This window comes from Anoplopoma fimbria, chromosome 9 (assembly GCF_027596085.1).
Source record: "Anoplopoma fimbria isolate UVic2021 breed Golden Eagle Sablefish chromosome 9, Afim_UVic_2022, whole genome shotgun sequence".
In the NCBI taxonomy this organism is placed as follows: Eukaryota; Metazoa; Chordata; class Actinopteri; order Perciformes; family Anoplopomatidae; genus Anoplopoma; species Anoplopoma fimbria.
The window spans coordinates 11104670-11116079 of record NC_072457.1 but is presented as its reverse complement, the minus strand read 5'-3'; positions in this window follow the sequence as shown (position 1 = coordinate 11116079).

Here is an 11410-nt window from a genome sequence, read left to right as displayed (position 1 = left end):
TTTAATTCAGAAGATGGGAGGGATGTTTTTTTTTCTTCTTCTTACTATGATTAATCTGTTCATGCATTCTCTCTCCCTCTCTCCTCTCTCTCTCCTCTCCCTCCTCCCTCCTCTCTCTGCCTCTCCTCCCTGGTCGTCCTCTGCAGGCCTGCTGCTCTCTGCTGCAGAGAGGGGCTGCGTGACGTCAGTGAGGGCTGGAGCGGTTCCTTGGCTGAAGCGGAAAAAAAAAAATGGGGAGAAGATTGCGAGGTGAGTGAGACGCACATTATTTAATTTTTTTGGGTCATTTTATAACCCCCTTTTTTTTGTTTTACCGATAGCGTGTGTGCGTCTGTGCGTGTATATGTTTCCAATTATGGCTTCATTGACGCCGCTGCTACCGTGCAACACATTTACGCAACCGAGTCCAGTGCAGCGTTTGAGCCAGTGCTTCTGTGCAAACAGGAGGACATCATCGGGTACATGCCAGGCTGTCGCACTTTCCTCGGATAGAAGCACCTCTGCTGCCATCAGCCTGACTCCGGGCCTGTTTTGTGCATTTTAAGTCACTACGGTGGCGTTCATTGCAGCATGATGACAGTCGGTGATGCCGCTCGTCCACACCCACATTGCTGCTCGCTATTGATCCATGTGCAGTGCAGATGTGAGGATCAATGTGTGTTTTTTAGCGAGTGTGCCAGTGTTTACTGTCACGTCGTTAAGCGGTTGTCCATCGGGAGCCTTGAACCGACTGGGGACTTTGACCGGCCTGCTTGGCCTGGATGTGTGGGGATTGTACCTGCCTTTGCTGTATTTAGAAATGTTACAATTAGGCTGTATTACAAGTTCAATTTGTCTGCTTATATATTGCGCACACAGCTGTTCGTTTTAGTTTATGGATGCAGCATTATTTACATAAACACTGTTATCATAAAATCACACGAATGTATTATCTTCTTGCAGTCATGCTCATGCAAATGTTGAGCTTTTTAATATTCATCTGATCACACTTGGATACAAGAGTCCCATGAAATCATGACTCAGTAATATTCACACTCCAATACAAATGTTCCCATGGGATGCCTTAAACTTCAGCACACTGCTGAAGTGACAGCCAGGGCTGCTGGAGTTTGGGAAACTATCATGTGACTACAGTGCATGAGAAAACCTCACTCGGAGTCAGTAGGCCGTGGCCTATATGCTGCTGTGTTTGTAGAAATAAGATGTGACGAAAGTTGGAGCAGTCATGCTGAAAACTGGAGGAATAAGTACAAGAGTATAAAGCAGAAAATAAAAATGTGTGGTGAGATTTTGTGCAGCTGAGTTGTGTATCTGCACTGCAGCAGTATACAACATGCACACAGTCATGCTACGTGCCTGTTGGCAGACCCCATGGCTTCTTCATTCACTGGTCCAAGACAGATTTTGTGATAGCATACCTGCAGCTTCCAGCATCCATGTAAATGTCACTGCAGACAGATGGTGTCGTAACGATCACATTTGAAGCAGATTGCAGGATGTTTTACCATTTATTTTGCAGTACTTAGTATCGAATATTCATAGCAAACTATGTGTTTGTGTGGTTTTAGGTTACTTTGTGTGTATGTGTTTTCATTCAGTATGCATTTATGTGCATCTGTTAGACCTCAAACAGTAAAATCCATATCCATTACCCACAATCCCACAGCAAATAGATCCTCCGCTGTTAGAAAACTCACAAAATTGTGTTAACAATATTGTATTTGTGCTGTTTTTAGGACAGGAAGGAAGGTTTTGTTTACATTTCTACTGATTAACAACACAGCATATTCAGCATATTATCTATCTATCTATCTATCTATCTATCTATCTATCTATCTATCTATCTATCTATCTATCTATCTATCTATCTGATTGTCTGTCTGTCTGTTGACTGACTGACTGACTGACTAACAGTTACCTCTCTGGATGTGAGGTTCATAGATCAGACCTACCTGTCAGGATGTCGTCAGACAGTTCATGCATACAAGCTAGCAACATTCACACTAAAATTCACTTACCCCACAGTTATTTAATTGCAGGTCCTGATGTTAGACCCTTACCACATATCATATTTGACTTTCTACAAATTCCACGAGAACATTGAAATAAACGATGTGTTAGTTTATCCTTTTAAAACTCTATGACTTCCTTACCTTCTCCAAGCTCATTCCTGAGGGAAAAATTACAATCTTTAAGTCATAGAATCAGATTATGTTGTTTTTCCTCAAAATGTTTGTCTTTCTGTTGATCCATTAAGAATTTCAGTTTTAAAGAAAAATATAGGATATCAGCAGCCTAATCCTTGTTCTCAGTTTAACGCCTAGTTTTAAACTTGTTATTTCATTGTTATCTAGTTTGATGCCGTATGTGTCCATTCTCTTGTGATCAGACACTTTTTCCCTTGAGCTAATCATTAATTTAACACTGACTACGTCTCAGTATTCACGAATATTATAACAAGACTGTGTTTGTGCCCATGCACAGCTGGCTCAGGCATCTCCGGGCCGCTCTGTTATTGTTGCAGCTGCCTGTAAAATGCTGTTCATCCAACCATCACTTGGAGATCAAGGATCAGGCTCATGATTCTGGCCTTGGGGCATTGAAACTTTTCTGATAGCTTGTGACGGCCAAAGACTGAATGTGGAAAAATATTGACACAAATGTGTAAATTGCACTCATGCAAAATTCACTAACTCTTCTTTATTGTTTTAGAGGCTTAAACCTTTCAATAACGACATATTCCTTATGATTGACAAATTGCATTAAATGCTCTCTTATTTGAAGTGTCCTGTCCTTATGAGACAGAGCGTCATATGTAGGCCCAGTGAAAATAGGAAATATTTAATCTGCACTGATTCTCTCACTCCTCTACCAGCAACTTGACTATCATGCCAACACAGGCTCAGGATTATTGAGTATTAGAGGATCTAATAGAGAGTGAAAATGCAGCCACAAATCACAGAGGCCATTTTCTGCATCATTTCCCACACATGTCCTCTACAGCAGCTACGTCCCCGGTCTTGTTTTGGCTAGCACAGGGGGCTCAATGTACGTACGTAAGAGGCTTGCCTGTGTTCTTTTAAGAGGATATGAGATACTGAGTATCTTGTCCAGCTCTGGCTAAGAAGTATCCTATCTAGCTCTGACTGGATAAGATGTTGTAGCACTCCTCGAAAGGGGTGACAAATGTGGAAGCATATGTGAGAGGGCTTCCTGCATAGCCAGTATTGGCTGTGATTAATGCCATTAAATGCTACGTAAAGACTCTGTTTGACTTATTAAAGGATCTCATTACCTGTTGACAAAGCTGTAAGATCAATTCTTTTTTTATATTCCTTCATCAACATCTAATCTCAATCATTTTATGTGGAAATAAGCAAGCTGAAGATAAACAGAGCTACCTAAATGCCATACTGTAACTGTTACTACTTGCTGACATACATAGTGATCACAGAGGAAACCAGTGCTGTTAGTGGGTTTAACAGCATCCTCCTGGCATGCAGGTTGATGTATGTATACTGGAGGATAATTGTTTCTGTTTGGATCAATAGTAGACAGCGGTGAGCCGGGGAATGAGTCTGTCCATCTCATCCAAGCCTCGTCTGATCTGAGCTCCCATAACGATGCTCATTCGCTGTCACTGCAGGGAAAGCAGTGCAGCTTCAGCTTTGCTTTTGTGTTCAGTCTCATGGGGCAACTGAATGTTTATACTGCTTAAGTTTTTAAGCTAAGTTACAGTACTGCCAAGTTGCCAGGAAATACTTGTCACCGAATCTTATGTTAGAAGATGGCAAGCTTACAGTACAACCTGAGACGAGTCAAAGAACAACTTGAGCTTGACAGGAGTGTGTGAGTAACGTTAAAAAGCATAATGAAAGAATGCCTAACATAAGTCAAATATCTGGATTCTTTAGTGTAACTGTTTTCAAACAATAAGTTTTGCAAAGTCTTCAAGCATGAGGACAAACTGATAAGTGGCAAATGTATCATGATACACTTCTTCAACTCCAACTAAGAGTAGGACTTCCAAAAAGCAGTGTGTCAGTCTGACGCTATAGGCTCGTACCAAAGCTGTAAGTCCAATTTGTAAATGATCACAAAGCTCAATCCACTGGTAATACTAATTGTTAGATGGCAAATTATAGATAGGAGGTTGGTAATTTGATTCAATATAGATGTTAAATTATTTTTTTTCCTTCAAAGGAAATTTGCAAATTTCCCCGCTGCAGGACTAATAAAGGATTATCTTATCTTATCTTATCTAAAGTATTTTCTTTCTTAAAATGTCCAAAAGCAGATGTTGCAAAAGAAGGGGAATGCCATGCTAATACAGTCACATGAGATGAAATGTTTTGGTCTGAATGGCTCTCTGTATATAAACCAATGTGTGCTGAGTCCTTTTCAACATAAGTGGTTAGGTTTGCCCTTTGCTGTCAGGTGAAGAGCCCCAGGTTGTGAGATTGTCCTGTCACAGGAGTCCCATGGCTTTCCACCAGACTAACACACTTTGACATGCTCATGTAGGAGACTAGAAGGCATCCGGAGCTTTCACTAAACCTCTCATTCAGCGTCTAAAGGAGTCTATATATTGTAATGCAGCCTGTCCAGGGAACATCTCAAAGCTTTTGATGGTTCTCCTCCATGTCGGCTGCTGTCATAACGCTTGCAGTCTTTAGTGCATATGCTATCATACTGTATGCATTTACTTGGATATTCCATTTTTTATCATGGCTTGACTGTGAAAATAATAATGTGGGAGTGGGAGGAGCACATTATACATATGACAAATACCAGCAGTGAAAACCCTTCCATTGTTGAAGTGTAGGCTGATGCTCGTGTCACACCTCTTAAACAGTCTTGGCACCTCCAGTGTTGTGTACAGCAGCTCACTGCTAACTGCTAGTTTGAGTTCAGCGCTGCAGCATCTCTGGGTGAAGCTTTGCAGAGGAGTGGCATGACTGCTGTGATACACTTTGACTCACTCAGCTCTCCACACCTCCAAGCAAAACAAATCTTCATCAGAGAGCACTGGCACACAAGAGAGGGAGAGAGAGAGAGAGAGACACAGAGAGAGAGATGGAGAGAGAGAGAGAGAGAGAGAGAGAGCTTCAGAAGCTGAGTGACTTTGGATTTTAACTGGTTTAACTTTTATTATTTATGAATGAATTCAGACCAAGTTGATCAGTTGGTGTTCATCCTTTTCAAGCTGAACTTTTAACAGTCACCTCATTAGTGTAGCCTGAGGGTAGGCTGATGTTTTATGCACATGGTGCAGAGTTTTTTTAATTCAGTTGCAATGACTGTAGCATAGGCTGCAGTATCTTCACATAGATAATGCAAGGAGTTCCAAATTAAATTATTCATTATTGGAACAGGGGTTAGTGTGCATCTTTGTCGCTGGTAATGTCAGTTTATCGTGCTGTTGTTAAAGCCCTGTTTTCCAAATGTAACCACAGTTTAGTCAGACACCCACATCAAGGAATTGACCATTTATAGAGAATGGTTACACGGTTGGATTTGGCAGAAAAAGCTCTGCTGTTTAAAGGAGCTCACAAAGAATCTGAGCAGCTGCGAGGATTCTGCTGGGAGAACTGATTCCCTCTTAATAAACACATAAATGGACATTTAATCCTACTTTAGTCAACAATACCAAAAACATAGCACACAAGGAGGAGGTTGGGGCAGCTCATTCAGGCGTGACTTCAGTGCAGTTCCTGAAGTACAGAAACAAGATGCCTCCTTTTAGAGTCATGTCATTAGTTCCTCTGGTCTCTTACATAAGTGTCAGTGGTGGGCTAGTAATGCTAAAATAATCTGGAATATTTCCTGTAAGCATCTCTTTCTCTTCAATAACCAGTGGTCTGTGAAAGTTAGGCAAAACCATCTGTATTTACAATGATATGACCTGCCACAAAAAGACGCAAAACAAGCAGTTGTTCGACCTACATATTAATTTTCTAGCTCGTTTATAGTGCCAACAGCTGAAAAAGCATTTGCATCAAAGTCAATTTTCCCAGTGAGATTGAAAAGCCTGCTTAGATCTAATGAATCAAGACCGCATCACAAAATGTAAAATGATTGAATACAGTATTCAAGAGCATAGAGCACAGGGAGATGTAGACCTGTAGATTACTTGTTTGACCATTGGTGATTTTTCAAGGCAGCTGCATGAGTAAAAGAAACTTAAAGACCTTGGGTAGGAAAGTCAGAGAGTGATCCCCCACTGAGATGGTTGAACCTGCAGTGAGTATTGGGGTAAAATATTAAAATATCTAAGAGCATAGGTCTGCAAAGATTTAGGTTGAAACTTGGTTAGCCTCTTGTCTTCTGCTCTTAAGGAAGCCTAGATGAAACGCTGCAGTGCTCGAGTGGAAAACAGGTACAATCAGGGTGTTTGTATGCAGAGCTGTCCCGTTCCTCCCAATTAAAACAGCTTAAATATCGCTAAAGGAACTGTCATATAGGGAGAGGGCGAAATTAGTATAAATGTGTATATGTGCTAATATCTGATTTTAAAAAAAGCATCGGATTCCTCTCAAAAGTCAGTACCTCAACATTAATGTTTCCAGCTGTGTCACAACACTTCTCTGACTCTGAAGGCTGATGCAGGACCTAAATATAAAAATCATATGAAGTACATTTGGAATACTATTAAGTAAATTGAAGCCATATAAATATATTATGTTTTAAAACCATGATTGCTGGCTTATTCGTTTTTGATTAGGGCTGAGTGATGGATGTAATCAAATGGTAAATGGACTGCATTTATGTAGTGATTTTTGTACTACAGTGTCTAAAATGTGCCTCTCATTCACCCACGCACAACTACCATGCAAGCTGCTGGCCAAGCCCTCAGCAGCAATCAGTGATCAGTGTTTCTCTCATCTCCAGTATCGTTTTTATATATTTATTTATATATATATATATATATATATATATATATATATATATATATATATATAAACATATATTTACATATAAATATAAAATATGTAAAAGAAAATGAAAAATTACATATAAAAATCAAAACATTTTGTAACTTCACAAATGACAATTTTCTTGAAATGGTTATTTAGGCGACAGGATCTTTTTTTTTTAATTCAAGCATCACAATACGATAACATGGAAAGTTAAAGGTACCTTGGTAATAATTTAACCCTTCTTTTCAACCTTAAATGTTTTTACTTGCTATCAGTCTTCTTCCTCCCTCCTCACTTTTGCATGTTACTGACACCAACTGAGGATCAGTGGAAAAGCGTGCATATCCATATCCATCCTCATGGACATGCATACAATACTGACAAAACAGGCACCCATTCATAAAACACATTGCTCAAAACTGCTTCTAGTGGTGGAAAACTCCACACAGTGTCTTTAATGAACAATAACATTGCATAATTACCCTTCTCTTAAACAGCAAATACAAACTCCTGTTGGTAAGCTCAAATGATTTCAAATGTGTGTCCTCTCAGGCATTGATTTCTTCTTTACATTTTGTAAAGTTCTTGCAGTATCTATATATACCTCCCCATCACTATGAAACCCTTCAGTTGTGTCCGTCTGCAGTCTTGCAGATTCCTCTCACCAACACCTTTTCTCCTCTCTTGCTCCCTTGTCATCACCTTTCTTGATTCTCTCAGTCTATTCGAGAACATCCAGCTGTGACTCCCTCTTGACTTGCCAGAAAGCTTTATCTGTGCAGTAGAAATGCAGTGTGGGATTTTGTTCAGCCTCTATTTTTAAACACTGCTTGACTTCAGGTAACAACCCTGATGTAAACAGCAATATACACAGAGCTTTTTAGAGTTTGGTGAAAGGAGCCATGGTTAAATTGAAGCCTATGTTCTTTTTTCATGTAGGTCTATGTATGCCTTGATTCAAATTGCTTGTTTACCGTCTGAAAGCTACAGGATTGACAGACAACGATGATGAGGTTGTTACTGTTTTCCAGCAAATAGCCTTTAAAAGTAGCTTTCCATTAAAAGTCTGCATTAGGGATGCCTAAGAAAAAGAAATAAAACAAGCAATTTGGGTGATATTTTTGATGGCCTGTCATGTCAGTCAATAATGTGGTCGGTAGCATTAACAGTAGTCTGATCTTTTCTGATGACTGTGTATTCCCATCAGCCCTGGACTTACAGAACATAAGTCAGAGACAACTAGACACAGTAGATACACATTAAAAGTGCTTAACAGCAGTGTTGTATTCAACTGCATGACACACTAAAATGTGGAAAATGCACACCATAGGCACTCCTCAAATGAATCTAGAGGTTCCACATTCCATACAAACACTTTTTATCTTTACCTTTGTTATCTATGAGCAAACAAATTCAAACAAACACGAGGGAGGAGCTTAAATCTACTAAACCGTCTTTATAAAATTCTCAATTTACAAGTTTTACCATCCACTTGGCACAATGCAATATAGACAGGAGTTAAGTTATTAGTTGCGTGTGAATTTTTTTTTCATCACACTAGGGATATTAACAAATAAATCAGACAGGAAATTTAGTGATATCCCTTCAGTTTGTGTCTTGACCGGTCTTGAATTTAAATCCGAGTCCTCTTTGTCTGAGATGGAGACGAGTCAGAGTAAATATGCAGTCGCTTCCAAGATGAGATATAGACCTTTTAATAAAAGGTTTCAAGACCAAGATTTATCTTGAGTACCAGAACAGCACTTACGAATTCAAAAGAAGAAAGCTAGTAACTTGCATCAATACTAATACAGTACTTTTCTTAATGCTCAAAATGCTTTTAAACACTGTGCTACATAAAGCTTAACACTATGCCACTCTGTGTGATATTTTGCCTTAGCACCAGGTGGCTGCTCTATAGAATCATTTTAACAGAGCCGTTCTGTGCGTGTTTGTATCCCAAAGGAGAGCCACGACACAAAATGTGGCTTTGGGATTGTGGCAGATGTGCTTCTGATCAGTGCTCGAGTGACAAGGAAGCACTGAGAATTTCCTGTTTCCAACCCTACTGCGTTTACGTAAAGGACCTCTTATATATCTGGTCGCACAGCTTGTCATTTTGCAGTTTGAAGAACAGACCGCTCTATTTCTGATACAGATGGGACAGCTGGTTCGGTAAGACAGATGGTTTTTTGTTGTCACTGATTTTTACAGAAAAATTGTAGATTGGTTGTGCTTAAGCAAAACAATGATGTTGGTTCATAGAGCTGAAAAGATAAGCTGATTAATCTATTAGTCGATGGAAAAAAATAACCTGCAACTATTTTGATAATCGATTAATCATCGTCATTCTTTCAAGCAAAATGAAGTGCTACACATTCTCAGGTTCCTGTTTTTCAACCAGTAGGATTTGCTGCTTATTTTTGTCATATATAAATGTAAACTTAATACCTTTGAAACTGCATGAGTTCCCATGCATCAAAGAAGTGTTGTTTCTTGCTGCAGGAGATCACCGTTCACTGCAGTTGACAGGGTCCTCTGAAGGTGAGAATCACTCAGAATATGAACAGAGAGAATCACTCAGAAAGTAAACAGAAAATATAGAATAAAACACAAAAGAGTTAGTGCTGATGCATCTTTCAACGTAAAACCACAGTAACCACTGGTTTCACTGCAAATGGCATTTTTGTAATATGGATTTTCTTTCTTTTTATTAAAAAAGATGCTGGGCCTTCTTAGTGTTTGATATTTCTGAGCGCACGACAAGCATGAAATCTGCGGGTAGAAATGATGGAAGCTGAATAGCATCCTCTATTAACTAATCACAGTAAACATTAAAGGCAGTCCTCTGGGATTTCTCCTCTGAGCTCCATTGGCAGGATGTGACATGTGGCGTCCAAACAGCTTCACGTCCTTCCATTTCCTTCCTGGTTAAATTCCTCACTTTGTAATTTTAAGCAGATGGGAATGCCTGCTATCTGCAGTGTAGTGACTGGGTCTGCGAAATCCTCCTCCGTTAATAAGTGGGCACTGCTTGCCAGTACACTCCCTGTTTCAGCCTCACCAGACTTCTAATAACAGTCTGGGTTGACTTCTGGGGATTTCCAGTGTTTAAGCCCTCTGCGAAGAACCGTCTATGCATCTGTGATTTATTAGACCGCCAATGTCTGTGCCTGCTGCTTCTCTCATTAATAGCTGCTGTAGAACGTTGTGAGGGAGAGTCTGTTCCGGTTCAAGTGTCAGTCTTGGATTGGTGAACAACACCGCTGTGGTGGTCCATGTTGAAACAAAGACTGTGCCCACTCTAGGACATCGGCTGTACTTGATATGCAGACCATGCTCGTGGTAACAACGTTGTTCACCGATCCAGGTTCAAGGCTTTAAAATTCTTGGTTGTTGATAAAAAGAAAAGAAAAAAAGACAAATTACATTAATGTTGTCATTTGGTGGATGGGGCCCGTTCAATATTCAGCAATACCTGCAATCAAGAGCTTCGTTTCATTGGGTTGAGCAACATTAAACATGATGTTGGAAGAGTTCTGGCAGAGCTTTATTTTTCTATTGATGAACTATGATTTTTATCAATAAGTTGTCTTTTTTTGTTATGCATTTAATTCACCCATCCTTTCTTTACTTTCTCCTGTGGCATATTACAAATATGAGGCAGCATTTAAGATTTACAAGGAACTTCAGAGGCAAAAGATTAAGAGGACACAACTCAGATAACCGATTCCATTGTAGAAAACGTAGAGTTTTGTCCAGTTGATCTCGTAGACTTCAGACTAGAAGATGATGTTGGCACTAACAAGCACTCTCACTAATGGAGCCATTTCCTTTCCCCCACTCTTCTCCCAGTCGTCCTCTTGTGTATTTCAGGATACAAATTGTAGGGGTTAGCTTTTTAACGCTTGATGTAATGCAGGTCTCATGTTTCTCAACCCCTAAACTTAAAGATGAATGTTTCTGCTTAGAGAGTTCAGACGCATCAGGATACTGGAGTGGTACATATGGAGAGATGGACTGCTATAGTGAAGAGCTCTCCAATCCTATTACATTCCAATAAACTATAAATTAATTATAAACGTATAATCGTACGTTTAATCACATTTTACAAGTCAGATGATTAAATCATGCTCTTAACGTTATGAAAGATTTCTCTTCACTGGTGGAATGGCAGTTCTTTTCTTGTTTACAATTTACTAATGGTTCACTAGGTATCCATTTTGCACTTATTCTGCTAAATAAAAGAAGAAAAGCTAAATATTTTAATCAACAGTTGCAGGAGAAACATTTTTAAGTAACAGGATTAACTTGGCTATGTGGCTAGAGAATTCAGATTATATTTGTTGAAAAAGGTACTGGTGAGTATTTTGATTTGAAGATAAGATATGATGGAACTGTAATTATCCTGATTTGCTTTTTTCATCAACTTTCTGCCAGATATTTATCTAACATGATTAAGTTCTATTTGTTCATTTGAGTTTCCTTTT